This window comes from Sorex araneus, chromosome 1 (genome assembly GCF_027595985.1).
Source record: "Sorex araneus isolate mSorAra2 chromosome 1, mSorAra2.pri, whole genome shotgun sequence".
NCBI classification, from domain to species: Eukaryota; Metazoa; Chordata; class Mammalia; order Eulipotyphla; family Soricidae; genus Sorex; species Sorex araneus.
The window spans coordinates 48,561,617-48,583,790 of NC_073302.1; positions in this window are offsets into that span (position 1 = coordinate 48,561,617).

Below are 22,174 nucleotides of genomic sequence, written 5' to 3' on the forward strand. Positions count from 1 at the left end.
TGGGGAGGGTGGGAGGGACGCCGGGTTTACGGGTGGTGGAGAATGGGCACTGGTGAAGGGATGGGTTCCCGAACTTTGTATGAGGGAAGTATAAGCACAAAAGTGTATAAATCTGTAACTGTACCCTCACGGTGATTCTCTAATTAAAAATAAATAAATTATAAAAAAAAAAGAAATTTGATGTTCTTAGTAACTGCCTTTAATGTCTCTGTCAACTTAAACAATGGCTTAAATGTTGGGAGCCAGGGTCAGGGAGCAGGGTATTACTATAAATAAACAATGAGCTTTTGAGCACACTGAAGGCTACCCAGGTGAACCTAAACCTTGCAGAACCTTTTGTATTTGTTCATCATCTTATGCATTTGTTTGTGTCGTTTTCTGCAACCAAACTTCACTGGACAGAGGTTGGAGATATTAAGACAATTGAAAAACTATAAGACTAGAACCTAAAATATCTAACTGCTCTCATTCAAGAAACCAATTTTTTTTAAATGTCTTACAAAACAATTAAAATTTAAAAAAAAAGTTCCAAATAGAATGGAATCAAAACAAATCCAAAAGCTAGAATGTTAAAAGTATAAAGTACTGAACTGACACTACTGAGATACATTCATTTTTCTTAGTTTCAGAAAAGTTTTTCCAATTTCTAGGGCGCACTGTTTATCTCAGTATCTTGCTGTTAACACATCTACATAAAAATATGAATTTTAATTCATTTTCTATGCACAAATTCAAGCATACATCCAAGAATCCAATAGATAGTGGTTTAAATAAAGGTAATGTGTTTGGTACATTGTCAAGAATCTCATATACTAAGTCCGTGAAAGTTCTCTGGGAGGAAATTGTGACATTAAGTCTCTTTCCGGTTTATTTGCAAGAAAACTATAAGGACTGGGGAAAGATTTTCCTTTAAAATAGTCAAGTATCTACACAAATCCCTTTTATTTTCTTTTTGGATCACACCCAATAATGCACAGCAGTTACTCCTGGCTCTGCACTCAGGAATTACTCGTGGTGGTGTTCATGGGACCATATGGGATGCTGTGAATCGAACCCGGGTTGGCCACATGCAAGGCAAATGCCCAACCTGCTGTGCTATTGCTCCAGCCTCCAAATATTAATTTTATTTGTATAATACTGAGATAGTTAAACATGAATTTTGTAACATATGATATAGGTACAGGTGATACTGATTGTCCAAGGTTCCTATAAATTCTTGTAATTTTAGAGAAAATTATGAAGGTAATATACTACTGTCATTCACACAAGTTTTTGTTTATAGTTTAATGCAACATTTTAGGATTGGGGCTGGAGCAATAGCACAGAGTGTAGGGCATTTGCCTTGCATGCGGCTGACCTGGGTTCGATTCCCAGCATCCCATATAGTCCCCCGAGCACCACGGGGAGTAATTCCTGAGTGCATGAGCCAGGAGTAACCCTGTGCATCGTCGGGTGTGACCCAAAAAGAAAAAATAAAACCCGGAACATTTTAGGGCTTCTAATCCACAGACCCACTTATAGATTTGTATATTTACAAATGTTCAAAAGGGCATACTACTCAAAATGTCAAAAAAGTTAAGTATCATATAGGTATACAAAATGCAAAATTATATTTGTAGGAAAGATATCAGTCTTTTGACTCACTTAGTATGTGGGCAGGAAATCTTACAAGTAAATAGCTGAACAAAATTCACTTTTAATTCACTTCTAACATTTGAGAACGGAGACATAGTACGGAGGGTATAGTATCTGTCTGACCTTGTATGAGAGGCTGATCTTGCACAGTGGCTAAGGCACGTGGCTGGCCTTGTAGGCCGCTGTCCCAGGTTTGATCATAGTGCTCCAGAGGGTCTCTTGAACCCCTATTAGATGTGATCCCTGAGTACAGAGCCAGGAGTAAGCCCTGAGCACTACCCAGTGTGGTCAAAAAAGAAACAAAATAAAACAATTTCTAACATTTTATTCATATTCTAAACCTGTTATTGAAAAATTAAATTATTGAAGTCAGATACTCAGAAGTCAAAACAAGTAATATATTTCAATTACAAACGTCTCATTGTTTGGGGGTAAAAATATGGCAGAAATTACTGATCCTGTTATGAACTCAACCCTATACAATATAACCTGTTTCTGTAAATTAATCAGACAATGTATTGATATTGCTACTGTAAGTCAATCTGTTCATGCTATCATAGGTCTGAGTTTCTGTACCAGGAAACAAATACTACAGTGAAGGCATCGGGGCAAGAAATGTTGACTCCCCAATGAAAAGCCACCGAATTTGATGTTCCATCTGAATTTTCCCCACAGCGTTTTAATACAAGGTTTTCCTTTTGAAGAGGTTTAGCGAAATCTACATCCACACTGTAAAAATTGTGTCAAAAAATGTCAAGATCAGTTCAGTTTAATTTAGAATAACTCATTTTTAAATAAGGGTGATATTTTCTATGGATACTAAGAGGTATTCTGTGTTTTTTCTTCTATAGTTATAGCTCTATTTTTCTCTCTCTCTTTTTTTTTTTTGACTAATTCTGTTAGGAAAGTACAATGTTCAATGGTATGGTGTGGAGTGAGTGTGTGTGTGTGTGTGTTTGTATGTGTGTGTGTGTCTATGTCAAGTAATGGAATGTAGTATTTAAGGGTCAAAGAAGTAGATTCTGACACAAGTGAGATCTAGTTTATTTGGATTAATTTCACTCCACTAATGTCTATGGATCCATGGCTAACAATGGGTTTTCATTCGATTCCACAAATTTGGTTGGTCTGGAAATTGTTCATAAGCAATCAGCAAGTTCCAACATGGAAAAAGTTCTTACATTTTGTGGCTTTATTCTCTGTTAGGGAATATTTGGTCATGCAATACAGGTCCCTGAAAGCTGAAAGATTCATTTCAATTCCAAAAGAGCTGCCTGTTTGACTTCTAGTTACAAATGCAGGCTCTGATGTGCTTAAAATATGTTTGCATTATTTTTCTTTCCTCTCTAGCTAGAACATCTGTTCTCTAAAATATCCATTCCTTTTCAGTAGCATTTGGTCCTAAAGGTATATCAAGGAATTCCCTCCAAGCTTACATCGTAGCTGTCAACATCACCCAGAAGATTTGACATCTAGGTACATTTGAACAGCTGAAATAGAAGCATCTGGTTTATTGCTTAGATTCTTTTTATACTATCTAAACAAACTAGAACTCCAATGAGCAGTTCAAATATGCAGCTATCACAATAGACAGACCTTACTAATTAATGTAATTTCCATATATGTATATATAATCCATATTAATACATAAGTATACATCCATATATTCAATATTAAACAGGGGTTACATAACTTTCAATGCTAATATATTTAAAACCATATTTTAACATTAAAATCTTAATATTAGTATTTGCTAAGAAAGCTACAAACATTTCCATTCATAACTGTGAAAAACATTCTACTGTCCACATATTCTAACTTTCATTAATACTTCTGACATTACCACTTGGAAGAGTAAAATGTGAAGTTTTTTATATTTTTTTATCATGTCCATTACAAAGAAAACTATTGATATGTACAAATAAGACATAAATATTAAAATATAAAATAGTCCGACTCGGGTTTGATTCCTCCGCCCCTCTCAGAGAGCCCGGCAAGCTACCGAGAGTATCTCGCCTGCACGGCAGAGCCTGGCAAGCTACCTGTGGTATATTCAATATGCCAAAATACCCAGTAACAAGTCTCAAAATGAAGACGTTACTGGTGCCTGCTCGAGCAAATCAATGAGCAACAGGATGACAGTGACACATTATCCAGATTGATTAACACTTTGCATAATTTGATCTTAATTTATAATTTCTCATGGTTTTTGTTAGCGGTGGGACTACACCTGGCAAAGGACAAAGACCAAAACCACTCCTGGCAGTGTTGTAAGGATCATGTAGTTTCAGTGATCAAACTCAGAGCCTTGCACATACAAGGCATGTGCTCTAGTATTTGAACCACATTCCCAGCTTTTGAACACATTATTGTAAGAAAGTATTTTGTATGCACTAGGGAACTTCAACTTATGTGATAATAATTGCAGTTAAGGAAAATATGATATAAATACAAATTTAAAAACAATAACTCCAACTATTTAGCATCCCACTTTACAAATACTATATCTACGGAGGTTCAAAATATCTATTTTGTTTCATTATAAAACTCTTGAAAATATTTGAGGTTTTTTTTTTCTTTTTGGGTCACACCTGGCAATGCACAGGGGTTACTCCTGGCTCTGCACTTAGGAATCACCCCTGGCAGTGCTCAGAGGACCATAATGGGATGCTGGGAATCGAACTCAGGGTGGCTACGTGCAAGGCAAATGCCCTACCAACTGTACTATTGCTCCAGCCCCAGAAATATTTGAGTTTTAATTTTGATTTTAAAATAAGTCTATAAGTTAAATACATATTTAAGATAGAAACAGGTGATTGGGGATCCATACAGCATTCCTATATGACATGTAATAAGTAAGTTATTTAGTTTCTAAGTGACAAGAAATTTCAGAAATACATTCAAAAAGTGATGTTGTTGAAGACTAACTTTTATTATAGATAAATAAAAGTTCGTGATAAGTAAAACCCAAAATGTAAAAGTATAGTATACTAGGTATGCAAAGAAACAATTTTCCCAGTACACTAAATATTTCTGGTGAAATATGGAAATATTTTTTTTAAATAATAAATGTACAGTAATAAAGAAAGGAAAATATTGTTACCAAATTAATAAATTTTAATTCTATCTAATTTTAATCTCTGGAAAAATATATGTACTAAGAAAACCCATTCATTTGCTATGGCCTAAAATTTGACTTTAAACTGAAAATAGACATGAAAGGTTAAGAGATAAAGTTTGATTTGCCATCTATAAAATATGTTTAACCCAAAGAACTAAAGATAAGATATATTCTCAGTTTTGTTTCTACCTAGAATGGCAAAAATTATAATATTTTTACATAAGAATACTTAGCCAGCATAAATGTTACTTGCACAGAATTCTTACAAATATTTTCATTGAAAGTTCTAGGTTAAAAGTTGCTTTAAAGTATTCTTAAGTAGATATCATAGGTACCTATCAGAAATAATCATATTTCCTTGTGCAATAAAAGTACTATTAAAAGACATAGAAAATAAAACTCAAATATGTCATAAGTGAAAATAAACTTCAGCATATAGCTTAAAATGCAAATTTTACACAACTGAGAAGATACTTAATATCCTTAAATTTGGGTCTTGAGAAGATACCCAAAAAGAAAATGTAATTACACAGGGACAAAATGATCAAAAAACATGAATAAAGTCATGAATAAAGTATGGAAGATAGTGTAAATTGATTCAACACACTGTTTCCAACTTTAGTTGAAAATAAACAAAAAGGTGCCAGAGAGGTAGTACAGGGATCTAAGTGCTTGCATTGCAGCCTATGAAGCCAGGTTGAATCTTGTCACCACATATGGTTCTTCCAAGTTCCACTCATTATCAGCCCTGAGTACAGGGCCAGGAATAGGCCTTGAGCACTGCCCCATGTAACTCAAGTCCTCCCCACTTCCCCAAAAATATTTGAATACATGATAGCTGAGAAGTTCTCAGATTTATTGTAATATATTGAAACTAACTAATCCTCTGGTTAAGGAACACCATCAAATCTCAATCAGGAGACAAAATATAAATATATCACAAATTATCGAAACTTTTTGATATTTCACCTATCTGAAGCTAACTTGCATCACTAATGATAAATTAGAACTATAAATGTAAAATTGCATTGCCTTTGTAAAACCTCTATTACATGCAGCAGTGTACCATATAAGCTTTACACAGTAGAGTTAATTTGTATGTTGAAATTAAAAAATAAGAAATTCTTTGTAAAAATACTGTTAAATTAAAACATATAAGGAAAGAAATGTTTACTGAATATGGCAATCCTGAACTATTCCCTCTTGGTCTGTAATTTTCTGTTTTCCTTGACCATGATTCTTAATATTTGCTCTTTTTAATCTTTCCTTTGCTGAGTGCTCAGAAGCTGTAGGATTATTTCAACAAAGATAATTTTAATGAGAAATTAAGATGAAACCACCAATCCAGACTTAGTTATCCATGTCTTCACTCATGGAAATTATTACTGAAACAACATTTTTGTGTCTGTGTATGTACACATGCATATATACATATGTCTATGTTAGCAATGCACTTTATATAAAGTTACAAGGATCTAAACTAGACCTTAACTTAATTTATGAACAGTCAAGAGAAAATTCCTAAGTTCTAGAAACATATAGTCTGTTTCATGAAGACTCAGTTCTAGCGGTGTAGCATAAAACGCATAGAAAAAGTAAAGAAATATGGCTATTTTTAAATAAAATTTTACTTATTATTTATATAAAAAGCCTTATTTACAAAGGAACTGATTTTATTTAATATGTTTTGTCAACATTTTGATTAGGATAATAAAACCTCACTTAAAAATATTAATATTACTTGTGAGTTATGCATTAATTTCCTACATAATAATTTGTTAGATTTTATTTCTAGTTTAATGCTAGTTGAATGTTAGTTGAATTGCTAGTTGCAATTTCTTCTGCAAAAAATGGGGGCAGGGAAATAGCTTAAATTATAAAACACACATGGTAGGCCATAAGTTTTAAACCAGAAATACATGGTTCCATGATCACCATCAATGTGGCCTGGTGGCCTGGCAAACACCGTGAGGTTGAGAAATAATATATTATTGAACCTGAACACAACACCAGACCCACTAGCTCCAATTAAAAACAAAAAGAAAAAGAGTTCTTTTTTAATTCCCAAACAGGGGAATTAACTTTCGCGTTCCCTTACTGTCACACACAGATACTAACTGTCCTTTAATAATGGAGTAGTCTTTCCCTAACTTTTCACCTACCTAATTCTCCAGATTCATTCTTGATCTTTAGTTTTTAGTATCACCTACTAGATCCCTGGAAATCTACCTTTTTAAAATATACAAACAGAAATGCCTCTTAATGGTACCAGAGATCATTATCATCCCCCTGTAATATTCTAGGAGAAGGTGTAGCACACTTCGGGAAACACTATTAGATAATGACCAATATACAATAGCTATCACTTTTCAGTCTAATATTATTTTTTCAATTTAGAGTGTAGACTTCGTGAAGTCAGATATTTTATTTATTTTCTTGACCATTGCATGTGTAGTCTCTGGGCAAATGCTTAGGAAAAATCAGACAATCAATAAAGAATCAAAATTAAATAGCTTTCGGTACCAGAGAGATAATACAGGAGTTACGGCACTTGCCTTGCATGCATCTAATCCTGATTTGAATCCTCAGCACTACATACAGTTCTTGGAGTACTTCCAGGAGTGATCTCTGAGCACAGAGCCAAGAATAAGTCATCAAAACCACCAGGCATAGCCCCCAAACAAGCAAAAAAAAAAAAAAAAATTAAATATCTTTCATAATTTTATGTCCTAAGTTTATACCTGTGTTCCTCTTGCAATTTCCAGTTACCTTAATTCTGTATATAATGCTGCATAATTTCCTTAAAATGGTTTGTTGACCATTTCTGTCAAATCTTTTAGTTAATATCTTTCAACATGTCTCTTTTCCAGCCCTAACTTCACTTTGTTTCATTATGCAACTTTTAACAGAGGCTCAGATCTCCAAAAGTGTACAATGTAAACAACTTGCATTTTTGCCCTTTTTCTCTTTGCAAGGCAAGGTCTTATTTCAGCTTCCTCTAAATCCCTTGAATTTCCCATTATTCTTCCCATCCACCTAACAAAAACTTTTCTGTCAAAACACAACTTCAAGAAAAGCTCTTTCGTCTAGTTCACCCAGTCCCCAAATCACTCTTTATAGTTTCTCACTCAATCCTTGGGAATCACTCTGAAACCAGCACCAGAATTTTTCTTTAATGTCCTCAAATATTTGTTTTTCTGTTAATTCAGTCCATATTCTGATTTTTTCAAGGAACTCAAACCTTGATTTATTCATCTGTGCATTTCTAACCCTTACATAGTGAGTGGCACTAATATAAATAGAAAAATAATTTCAAACGTTTCTCAAGGAAGGCTTGTTTAAAAAAAATGCTTAAGCAATTTTATTGTGAACTTTCTGGAAAAAGCTAATCACCTACCCCACCCCATTGACTACCAGGTATCAGTCAAATTCTAATTATCTTTGATTAAGCATACCTGTCCATTTATAGTAATCTTAAATGTTGCTAAAAACTATTATGAATCTGTGTATGTACACTTTCACAAAAGAAAAAAATGGAAAAATAGGAAACACTTTCAGGTAAAATTTTTGCTAAATTACAGAGCTATATCTGGCATACTCTCGGATAATAATGGACTCTTCTTAAAAGATAAAGGAATTCACTTTAAAACAATCCATGCTCAATGGCATAAAGCATTGTGCAAATGCTTATGGACAAAGTGGGATGTTCAGCTTAAATTCTAAAAGCATTCCAACTCCAATTCCGCTATTGACTTCCTCACCTTGTGAAATTATTCTTATCAATATTTTAATTTCACTGAGACTGAATTAGAAAGAAATGTAGCTGCTTAAGCAGATGGTTGTCACAGACTGCATACCACAATTAAGAATCAGTATACAAGCAGAAGCAGCCTGATGCTCTATAAACAGTAGCTGAATACCAATGCGGCCTAAGCATTGCCTTATAGAATACATGAGATCGACTGAAGAAATAATAGATGAACCATTTTTCAATGGTCACCTGAAACCTTGCTAAGTAAATAAATAAATGAAAGAATTCCAGATCAGGAGGAAATGTTTGATTTCTTGATTTCAAGTTTTGCCCATCTGTGCTGCCTGTCCCTAAGGGTTGCCAAATGTTCCAGCATATGTAGCGATTGGTATATTCAAGGAAGGGCATTCCATTGACACAGCATGGGCCCCAATCAATATAGCCAAGGTGCTCATAGAATACCAGAGTTAAACTTTTACTCTAAGTGAAGTATATTTTTTACACCATCTGATCACTACTCTTCATTCCTAGCCTTCCTTTACAGTGTGAAATCTCTGCCAACGTATTTTATATCTCTGTTCAATTAACATGCTAACATGCATTCAGTAAAAGATCTGAAATCTGGCCTCAGCAGAAATCTTAACTTTTGTATTGCTCTGTCTGAAACCTCTGTTTTCAGGATTTATTTTTCTAATGTGGCATGAGGAAAAGTTCTTTCCTTCATAAAATCACTGTAGCACTGTAGCACTGTCATCTCGTTGTTCATCAATTTGCTCAAGCGGGCACCAGTAACATTTCCATTGTGAGACTTGTTACTGCTTTTGGCATATCAAATACGCTATAGGGAGCTTGCCAGGCTCTGCCGTGCAGGCAGAATACTCTTGGTAGCTTGCCAGGCTCTCCGAGAGGGACGGAGGAATCGAACCCGGGTAAAATTATTTAAGAAATGGAAAAATATTTCTGAAATTGTATTAATCTACAAACAGAGGTAAGGATAAATGTTATTCTTGAATTTATTTAACATTGGAATTTTAACCAGAAAGAGGTGAGGCGGGCAGGGGATAAAGATTGTACAAATGGTAAAGCATCTTCCTTGTATATGGCTGATTTGAATTTGACCCTGGCACCACATGTGGTCCCTGGGGCCACCATTAGAGAGCACAAAGCCAGGTGTAAGGCATGAATACTGGTAGGTATGTGGGAAAAAAACAAAACAACAACAACAAGAATAATAACAACAAATGAAGCTCTGAGACTCTATTTTTTTGTTTTGTTTTTTTTTTGGAGTCACACCCGGTGATGTTCAGGTGTTATTCCTGGCTTTGCACCCAGGACTCACTCCTGGTGGTGCTCAGGGGACCATATAAGATAAGGGATATCCAACTCGGGTTGGCCCTGTGCAAGACAAATGCCCTACCCACTGTACTATTGCTGCGGCCACAACTCTAGTTTTGGGGGAGGAGATTTACAGATTTCTTCAAATAGCTGTTTTATACAGTTTAGGAAACTTCAACTCTAACTCTTTGGCTATAAAAGAACTAGAATATGTGAATATTTATTTTTTACTTTCTGGAGTTCCAGTTTAGCCTCATTTAAAGTAGAATAAAGGGGACAAAGAGATAGTACAGCAGGTAAGGCACTTGTCTTGCTGCAGCCAACCTCGGTTGGATTCATAGCAGCTCATCAGGTGCCATAACTGCCACTAAGCTTGGTTCTGTGCACAGAGCCTTGAACACTGTCAGGTATGGCCCTAAAGCCAAATAAATAAATAAAAATTAAGTAAACTGGAAACAAAAATACTTGTTCTGATTATTTAATAAGGTTGTGTTGCAATCTTCAAAAATAAAATTTATGGAAAGAGATTTTCAAAGGGATAAATCACTAAGTTGGTTTCAGATGTAACTACCACAGTTTCTCTTTTAAGGAGAAAATTTGAGATTAAATCAAATTAAAATTCAAATTTGCAATGAAATGATGTTATCTCTGATTTCCTCCCCACTGCCTCGACTCCAGGGCCCCATCTTTCTGAATATTGTGGTTTTCTTTATAAACCTAACCAAATAGTTTTATTTTTTCCTATTTTCTAGTGAGATCTATGGTTTGGGGGGTAAGGTACATTTTTCTTCTTGTGACCTTATGCCATTATAGTTACATCAGAACATAGCAACATGCCATTAGGAACATCAAGAAAGTAAGAGGTGACTGCGGTCTTTTGGCCCTTAACAAAATGCTTGTCTCTGTGTCACAGAGGTGGTGATTACAGGTTCTTCTTCTGGCTGTACCATTTTTAACCCTGTTAAGGATCTGAGCAAGTGAGGTGGGTTTAGGTGACAGAAAGGAAGATAGAGGGGCAAAAGTTACTAAGGAAGTGTACTCTCTGGAAATAGAAAAGGAAAAAGATCTTGAGATTTTTATAGTCAATAAATTGACAGTTTTTAGATACTGGACAGTTATATAGGTTTGGGGTCCCCTCTGAACAATGCAAAGTTTCCCAGTATCCAAATTGATAATTCCTGGAAGAACACCATAATTAGAAGGTCTAGACCACAGGACTCTCAAAAGACAGTCTATTTATTTTCTCCTTTTAGACAGAATAACTTGGTTTCTAATTTACAAGACATTATGCGTATATATGTGCATATGGGCTTAAATGGGGGTTTCAGGAAAGTAAAATTTTTCTGTTTTATAAAACTTGAGTCCTACAGACCTGGTAATCATTTGAAAAAGCCTCACCCTGCAGGAGATGCTATGCACAAAATTTCTGTGGCTCTCTATCTAAATATTCGCTCTGATAGACAGCATTATCATTGTTATTTAGCATATATATTGCTCTTCACTATCATATATTGCCTAATCTTAGCAACACATCCCCAGTGAGCATTATCATCTCTATTCACAGATGCAAAGTACACAACTTACAAAGGTTAAGTGACTTACCAATCACGAATCAGCCATTCAGTGCTGAACAAGAAACTGAGCTGAGGACTGGACTATAAAACAACAGGGACCCTAGATACTAAATTGTAAACAGAGACCTGCCCTCTTGAACATGAGAGGGGTCTCAAATTCAGGTATTTTTTTAAAATGCCCTTTTTCAAAGAAAGAATTAAATCATTAAATCTTGTCTTATCCTTTCTGCTTTAACAAGACATCACTTTTAATCTCAGCCTGAGGAGGAATAGAGCAGGAAGGCTTCCAATCCACCACCGTCACCTGCAGGTTTACATCAGACCCATTTCCAAAAGCAAGGAGTTTTCTCATTTCTCTGAAAAATTCATCATGTACGCTCTCCCTTCAAGGTGTGGCGTTTTCATTTCAGTCCTTACTCGATTAAGTTGAAACCAAATAATACCAACAATGACAGAGTGTTTTACAACTCTTTTGTCTAAGAATTTATATGAAAATGCTTACATGGGTATTATATTGTTTTTCTGTACCTTGGGCGGGGGGAAATGGGACTAGGGAATTTTCATACATTTAATCTCCCCTTAGACTACATAATTAGGAAAGGCAGAAAATATATTTCCAATTTATATTAGATCTCTTTTTGAAAAGTAGACCATATATATATATATGTATATATAAATTAAAAATAATTCCAGTTCAAATCAAACTGTTCTAAGAACTTCAATTATTATTTTCTTTCCAATAGTCTTTAAATAAGCAAGATTCAACTTTAGTCATTAAGGCCACTATATACTACTGTTAAAAATTACTGTGATACATTTTAACCAATAAAAATTACTAGCTGTTTATTTGGTTGGACAAGTTATTCCCTGAAAGACTGAGGTTAAGGAAAATTCATAGGCCATGACTTGATTAAGACAATAGAAAGACAAATTCTATCACAATTAGTTTATTGCTAGGCTAGCAAAAATTTTAACCTCAGAACAGATAGCTTTCAATATCCTTAATAATCTCTGTAAAAGGAAATAGTTCTTTAGTATGTCTAGACACTGTATAGGTCAATATATTTAACAGTATGCATTTGTGGTTTATACTTTTGAAATGCAACCAATAGTTTATATGATATATTACATTATCTTTCTAAATGGTTTCACAAATATATGGCTTTGTGATTTTCCATCAAAAAACCCCAGAGGTGCCGGTGTACTTTGGCAGAAAGCCGTATTGCAAATCTAAGACTCTATATACATGCTTTTAAGTGGTCCCATTAGATGGATAAGTATTATTTCCCATGAGAAATGACTGTTTTGATATTCGGTCTATGTCTGGTTTCAGGTAACAGAAATAGAATGCCACATTAGAAAAAGACACTTAAATATATATATGTTTATATATACATATATATATAATTGAATGAAAGGGTTTTGAATTTTCAAAAGCAATTGCAGAGTATGACCACTAGTACCAGGGAAACAATTTTAGTTTGTATCTAATGATGGATTCAGGAATCAAGAGTAGAGCAAAATAAACATTATAAGACCTTTCATTAATATAACAAGCCACAACGTGTGTATCCAGGTGATAAAACCTTCTATGTGAGATATAAGTAACCCTATCTATTTCTGCCTTGGCCTAACATATTTAATAACAGCTGTTTTACCTGACATCAACATTTCAATTGCATGCTGATGAGACTTGGGGGTAGCTTTATAAAAGGCTCTTTTTCTTCCGGAAAAGCACAGACATACGCAAATAGAGATTGGCCAGCAGACAGAAATGATCTGTTAGAGCTTACTGGCAATGCTTTCCCTACTCCGTAATTTCATAAAGGTCAGAGACACTACTTTAAACCAAGGCCTATTAAAATTCTGAAGGATAGGGGTGCTCATCTCAAATACCTAGGTGGAGGGTGAGAGAGGAGAAGAAGAAAAAATCCTACCACTTTGTACAGCACTAGATTAGACCCTGTGTACATATAGCTATCTGAGGGGAGGATCAAGCCCTAAAGATTTTAATTTCAGTGAAGTCATATAAAGCTAATGGAGCCACTGGCGATCAATAGCTCCCACTCTCTTCTGAGAAGGAGAGATTTATTGAGCTCTCCCCACTGATCCTGCATCAAATATAGCTAGCAATGCTGATCACAGCACCCCCCAATTCCTGCAATGTGCAAATGATTGACTCTATTTCTAGTGGCAGCCCAGCTTTCATAGGAACTATAGAGTTCTCTGATAATCCCTTAATATGTCCATTGAAATAATATCTTTATGACATTAAGACTGGGGTATAAGGAATCCATTAAATTATACATCCCTTCTCTTCTCTCCCCATTCTCTTTCCTCACTTCTCTGTCCCCAAATTCAGATTCAGTTCAGGAAATATACAGAAGTTGGAATGAAGACAACTAAATAACAGTGTTATTACTGATATCTGAACCTTTGCCTTCCTGGCTCCATTCTTTCTCTAGTCCCTGGAACCTTGCCCTACAGTACTTTCTCGGTAGCACACTGACTCGAATACATTCTTTATGCTTAAAAGCAAATCACAGGACAATGGTTGTTAGGCCTTTACTTCACCAAATCAAGGAGTTTTCTCTGAGTAAGAGCAAGAAGAAAAACCCATCTCTCCTGAGAATGCAGGTTCCTACACAGAAAAAGGTTTTCCTAATACTGAAATCAAATGCCTAACTTTGGTGTTACTAGATACTTTTGAAGAGATTTAGATTTATATTTAAAATAGTGCATTTATTAAACAATAAATATAATCACTGTGAAGCATGAGATAAAATAATAAGACACTTCTGTATAATTCAGTGGTGACCTTTCTCGCTGGTAGCACATATAACTACTCTTTTATCCTTTGCTTCGAAAATCAGAAATTCGCCACTGTCTTCCACAGACATAAGTATTCTATGCTGGCAAATATTCAAGCAGTGGTTAGCAGTACTGCACAAAGTTGGCAAGTAACCTGGTTTACTGCTCTTTGTACTTGAAAGAGTCAATTCAGATGTTTGCCACTCAAATTAAATCAGATAACAGTTTTCAAGAGTGGGCTGGAAATTGACAGTCCCTGACTTAAAACACTAGTACAACTAGTGCTTACTGAATCACATAAGAAGAGCAATGAAATTGTCAGTCAGCAGTCAGATGGCATCCAGATTAAAATTTATTTGCTTTATCTGTTTTTTTATATATGCCCTTTCAAACTGCTTCTGAAATCATATGCTCAATGCTATGTAATCAGTAAATTCAGATTTTATAATTAACTTCTACCTACTAACAAGTGCATTAGGAAAGCTTACAAAATTTGACATCACTAATGAACTTAATGAATGTAAAGTAAGGGAATATGGCTACTGTCTTTAATTTTCTTGGAACCCAGTCTTTACCCCAGGAAAAATATACAAATTTCTCTGATTATACTTCACATAACTACACTGGTTTCTTTTTATTCTTTTTGGATTTGTTAAATTTGCAAGTTCAAGCTGACATTTTAAAAGATCAGAAAAAGATCAGATAGTCACCATGTGCTGTTCCTAGAAAAGAAAGCATTAGATCAATATGCTATCTGTTCCTGAAATGAAATCCTCAGATCAAGGGCAAGTTCACTGAACTGAGGACTCATCATATCTTAGCTGTGACAGCAAAGATCATGTAATCAAGTATATGAATGGTATTTTTTTAACCAGTTTCATTTACACTGACATGCAGGAAACATGAGCATGTACACAAACTTATAAGAAGAAGAAAAGGAACTAACTTAAACCCCCACCCTCCAAAAAGGCAGAAAGAAGCTCAAAACATTTAATGAGTTACTGTGCTAAGCATCTGGTACATAGTATAATATCTTTGGGATTAAGAGATTGAAATCCAAAAATGTTTCATACTTTGTCATAATAGCAAGGAAATAGTAGAGCTAAGATTTAACCCTACAACCATTTATTTTAAAGTTTAAGCTATACTGACCATTATACACAGTGGACCATTAGCAAACTGTTGCATAGTTCACTAAGCCAGATAATCCCTGTGTTTAAATTACTCAGATGGAAGAATTAGTATGACACTAAAAATTGTTATAAATTTTTAAGTGTAGCTATGCATATTGATATATATCATTTTATGTATTTGTCTATTATTTACTAAACAGTACTGTCATTGAGTTTTCAACTATTCAAGGAGAAGTACTTTTATACAGTTTTGGAAGTCTTATTCAGGGCAGTAAGTCAGAAAAGATATAAAAGTTATCCAAATTGGAATAGTGGAAAAACTATTACTAGTCCTGTTTACATTATAATCTCTCTCTCCCTCTTTCTCTCTTTCTCTTTATATATATATACATACATGTATATATGTGTGTCTGTGTGTTTATATATACATATGTGTGTATATATGCAGAACATATTTATGTGTATGCACATATATATTAATCCCTGAAGACTCAACCAAAAATCTATTAGAAATAATTGAGTTCAGTAAAGTGGCAGGATACAAAATCAATACACATAAATCTGTTGCATTTCTATAAGCAAACAATGAATTGGAGGCAAGGGAAATTAAGAAAACAGTCAATTATAATTGCATCAAGAATACTTGAGAATAAATATAACAAAAGAGGCAATTTTATTTATTGAAAACAATAAAATATTCCTAAAAATAGAAGACACAAAGAAGTGGAAGGGCGATCATATTTATTAATTGAAGGAACTATTATTAAAATGACCATTTTATCTAAGCCAGTCTATATACTCAATGTACTACTTACCAAAATACCCACAGAATGTTCGAGGAAGTAGACAATTCTCAAATATGTAGTGGAATCAGAGAAGATCCAAAATAGCTGAGGTTTAAGAGCAAAGAAGAAAAATGGAGCTAACATGCTGTCTGTTATCAAATCACACTATAAAGCAATAATAATGAAAACACATTACTGAAAAAAAGGAGCAGACATACAAGTAAAATATAATAGGAAGCTTAGGAAAAAAATCCACACACTATGAATATGATAAATCTCTGATAAAGGAGTCACGACCAAACAATGGAGAAAGGAAAGATTTTAGAACAAATGTTGCTGGAAAAACTGGAGAGAGATGTGCAAAAGTTATGAAAACTGATCACTATTTAATGCCATTTTCAAATATTAACTAAACAGAAAAGCTGGATGTTAGATAAAATGCATTAGGAAGTATAGAGGCCAGATGCATAGTACAGCAGGAGCCAACCACGTGCAATCTCCATCACCACCTAAGTTCTCCAAGCCCCACCAGGAGTGGAAATAAATCAGGGGAAAAAAAAACAGTATTAAATGAAATGAAAAAGCTTCTATCCAGCTAAAGAAACTACCACAAAAATAAAATAATACACTAACATTAGGGACAAACTATTTTCACATTATACATCCAACAAAAGGTTAGTATATCAAAGACGTTACAAATTCATACAACTCAGCAACCAAAAAGACCCATTCAAAAATAGCCAGAAGAGGTGCTCTCTGCCCAGACGAGACCCGGAGCGGCTGCACACAAATGGCTCCTCTGCTCCTAAAATATATGATCCCAGAGGCCTATTAACTACTTTCAGCACCCAGCGGCTTCTTACAGAAATGCCTCTAGACTGTGAATTGAGCTGTGACCCCATGCCACCCCGGGAGGGGAAAGGATTTTTTTCTCTCTGGGCTTTTACTTTCTGCAGTGCTGGCTGTGGCAGTGGTGGTGGCCGCGTGGTGACCACCATCTTATAGAGTCCAGTAACCAGCGGTACAAGCTTGCAGTGATGCAACTTCTGGCAGAAATTTCTCTGGACTTAATTACTAAAATACCAGAAATCCAAAACTGCGCAGCCACAAAAGCAGCCACTGGACCTCCTATACACTTCATTCTCAGCAATGTAAAACAAATTATCAAATGATGCCTTTTTAGCAGGTTTGATTGTTGGGGGGAAATTCCAAATAATAATAGTGAGTTTTCTGTTGAAATATTGAATGTAATCAAAGTATAGAGAGAGTAAAGTGAAGATCATTAGCCACAGAGGTGGGGGGTGGGATGGGAGGAATACTGGGGTTCTTGGTGGTGTAGCATGTGCACTGGTGAAGAGATAGGGGTTTGCACATTGTACGTCTGAGACTTAAATCTGAAAGCTTTGTAACTTTTTTCATGGTGATTCAATTAAAAAAAAATAGCTAGAAGACCTGAACAATGCAGATATACAAAACACCTGTATGCATGAAAATTATCAGCATTCCTTATTCTTTACAAATTTTTAAAAAGGTAGATACTTGGGGCTAGAGCAATGGTTGAGCAGGTAGGGTGCTTGCTTTACAAATGGCCAAGCCTGGTTTGATCCCCAAGATCCCATATGGCCCCCGAGCACTGCCTAGAGTGATTTCTTAATGCAGAGCCAGAAGTAACCCCTGACTACTGCCAGTTGTGACCCAGAGACCAAAATAAAAAAGAACAAACAAAAAAGCTAGATACTATCACTTCATGTCAACGAGAAGGCTATATATCAAAAAACTTATAACAAGCATGTATGGACAACAATGTGAAGAAAAATAAATTGTATACTGGTAGTGGGAATTGAAATTTTTTCAGAGACTATGGAAAATGGTATATAGCATCTTTTAAAAGTTAAATATAAATATTCCAGGACTTTGAAATACTACCCCTAGGGATTTATTTAAATGATATAAAAGCTAATTCAATAAGATATTTGTATCCTTGTCCATGGCATTATTCACAATAGCTAAAACATGAAATCAGCCTCAATGACCATACAAAGATAAAACAGAATATATAATATACATATGTAACAAAATGCTATTCTGCCATTGAAAAATGATTGAATTGTGTCTTTTGGAATAACATGCCTACATTTTGAAGTGATTATGCTAAGCATAAATAAATAAGTGAAAACTATCTGACAAAAATTGTAATCTGTGTTGAATATGAGTAAATAGAGCAAACAAACTGACCAAAAAAAAAAAAGTCAAGTTAACTCTAAGACCAGGTGCAAAAAAGTCCAAAGTGGTTCTCAGAAGGAAAAAATGGAAGACAAAAAGTCAAAGTGGAGGGGCCAATAGGCCTTTGTTTCTGGGAATGGTAAATATTCTACACATAAAGAGCTGTGAAGAAAATCTTATAGAATTCTACTAGTTTGTAACCCAATGGTAAATCAATTAAAATTATTTTTTAGAAAAACCTATATATCTCCCATTTATAAAGAAAGAAATAAGAGATAATAATTATAAATAATTTGAAAAGCATAAATAAATGCCAATGAAAATAAGAGGGCTACACAGCATAATATTAGTAAATTGTAATATACCTACACTACACTTATTATGGTACTGACACATTTAGTGGCAATAAAATGATATCAGACAGAAAAAAATTATTTGGCAGTCTGTACTGAAACTGAATGCATTTATAAAGCTAGACCTGGCAATTCCACTCCCAGGCATATAACCAATCTAAATGAGTCCAAATGTTTACCAAATACATGTTTAAAAATGTTCACATTCCAAAATAAAATCCCCTTTGTTCAAACACAATAAAAATGGATATACAATTTGAGGTATATTTATACAAAGTTCTAAAAATCAGTGATAATTGAAAACTGTGGATGCACCAACAATGTTGAGTGCAAAAAATACAAAACATAGAACAATTTATAAGCTTCTATTCCAAAATTGAAAAATCAATGTATCCTGATAAAACTTGAGACAGTGGTTATCAGAAAAGGGGGGTGACTAGAAAACTGAAAAACAACTTACATTTGTTTTTTTCATCACAACCAGCAGTACTCAGGACTTACTTCTGGTAGGCTTGAGAGACAGTATGGTATACTAGGGATCAACATGAGCTGGGCATGTGCAAGGAAAATACCCTCCCCACTGTATTATCTCTCCAGCCCCCAGAATGGGATTTCTTGATGCCAGGAGGTGTTTTAACTCTTCATCTGGATATCTATTACACAGATCACAGATAGACTTGTGAAAACTCATGAGCTGTACACTGATGTTTTATATATGCAGTATTTTAATGAAAAATATATTTGGGGCCAGGTAGATAGCTCAATAAGAGGCATGTGCAAAGAGTCCAAAGAGATCTGTGTTTGAAGCCCAAAACCACATACCTTTACCCCCTGAAACACTACCAGCTGTGGCCTGGTGGTCCCTGGGACTATAAGGTCCAAATAGTTCTATAACCTTAGGTATTGAACCAACAAAACCAGTTGGTGGAGTATCACTGTGATTGGACACCGGGCCTCTGGCACCACTTGGGCCTCTTCCCAAAACAAGGGAACACACAGATGTATTTTTTAAAGTATGCTGTAAATCAGAGAAAGATATCGTATGTTTCGGACATGAGAATTCAAAACTGTCATAAAACAACATAGTATGAATTTCTCTACTTAATCACAAGTAAAAGTGTCAGAAGAGAGGTATAATTTTAAAAACCTTGTTTGCCGTGTACTTTAGAAATGAGTTTATTTTTATTTGAGCAGGTTATTTCAGGTGCCCCTGGGGAAAGACCAAAATTAATAGTTGTGTGGTTATATAGGCCACTTGTTTATATAGAGAGTTTTATGGCTTAGTTCCTCGGGCTTCTGTCAGTATTGCTGTTGGAGTTTTCTCTGTTAATTATCCTCCGGGACGTCAGTGTGCACACAGATGTCAATTCAGATGGGCCAGCATGTATCTTTCGGGAAGCAATGGACTCTGAGTTTTAACCAGATGGTTGAGGCAAGTTCCCTTAAGGCCAAGCTCATTCTAAACTTTGTCTATGGATTTAATTTGTGATGAGGGTTCCATTTTCAATGTCTAATCTGATTTATCCACTCAGTGCATCTTTAAATTTTGTTTTTTCACCTTTCTTTTAATTTCAATAATAGTTATTTTGTTCTGATGTCAGATTAGTAGGTCCTAAGATCTTGATTAATGTTCAATTGTTCTCAAGGCAAGAGTGAAACATTTGTAAATGTCAAAAACAAAAGGTGCTCAGTTATCAATCTTATTGCTGAGAATGTATATTGATCTCGATCAATACACCTTGATCAGTTTATTTATATACATGAAGTCTCCTAAACATTACTTATGGATAGGATGGCTAAAAATTGCTGAATAAAAGCATCAATTTATAAATGACATAAAATAAAGCATGAATAAACACTTCATGCAGACATTGTACATGTTAAAAACTTAAGTGCTCACCAGCTAATAACCAGTATTCTAATTTATATTATTAAATTATTGTTATCAGAATTAAAACCTCTGCATTATTTACAAAGGAAGGAGATAGAAAGAAATTTGAGTACTGAGCCCTAGCGAAATTTCCTGAGGCATTAAACACCGTGAACACTGTGGTTGAGTTTCCCATTTTTAAATTAACCATTGCCAGATCATGTGCTGCCAGCAAAATCTCTGGAGCCTTGAGATCTGGGCATCCACATCCTCCACTCATGAATACCCACATCATCACTGTGACTATGTGTTAATGAATAAAATGGGAAATCTTACGGACCTTTCTCTAGAGTTCACACATTTTATTTCATTTGAGTTTGTCCTTTGAATTATTTTCCAACTTCAGCAGAACTTAAAACCAATGAACTACATTTTGTCATGATTTAAATTCTACATTATGCAGAAATACAGTTCTACATGTAAATTCATGTATAAACATGATATTCTGAATCTTCTTTCTATTACCATTTCTATTTTTTAATTAACTTTTATTTCACTAAAGAATAAACACATACATATGCTACTTTTTCTTTTTTATTCAAGGTAGCATAAGTTATTACAATAGAGTTAATTTGATATTACAGTAGAATTAATTTGATATTTATGATGTTGGTGTGTCATACCAACTACAAAGTTCCCATATCCCTCCATTTCTTACCCTAGATTCCTTCTTGGTCATGCTAATTTTGGGGGGAAGGGAAATTAAATAGTAGGTCACTTTGCTCTCACTTTACTAGACATACATGATGTACTCTGGGAAAATTTTCTTTCATCTTCACTAAAAATACAAACGCTACTGTTAGTAACTTTATTATATTTCTTGGTAGCACTGTAGCACTCTAGCACTATCATCTAGTTGTTCATTGATTTACTCAAGCAAGCACCAGTAATGTCTCCATTGTGAGACTTGTTACTGTTTTTGGCATATTGAGTACACTATGGGTAGCTTGCCATACTCTGCCGTGCAGGCAGTATACAAATTTACCTTAAAGACTCAAATGGATTTGATGTGTGTATATATGCCATGAAAGAGGACTGATAACATGGTTAACATTTTTCAGTTCTTGACTTTTCTTTCAATTACTTAAGTGTCACTGAAAAGCGATAATAAAGTCAAGAAATATATTTTCATTTAAACACCCTCTATAGTTTCCAGAATGTAACCTTTTCTCATATCCTATTACAATCTCTTTCGTTAGCAATATTCTTCCCTCCATACTAATTATGGTGTTGGATTTAAACCTAGATATTTGTCCTACTTCTATATATTCCACTTTAATATTCACCATGTGACATATATTTTATATGTCATAGTTTTGTAGTTTGTATTTCCCTATTTGAGAAAACTCAGAGAGAAGGGTTTGGACTCTACATTTTCACTATTTCAAACATTATAGGTGCTCATCAAGAGTTTTTCTTTTTTGTAAGAAAAAAAGGAAAATCAATAAAACTTGCTCTGTATTTTTGAGTGGCGCTGGTACAGAAATGCTGTATAAGATTTTACAAACCAGTTTATCCTCTCT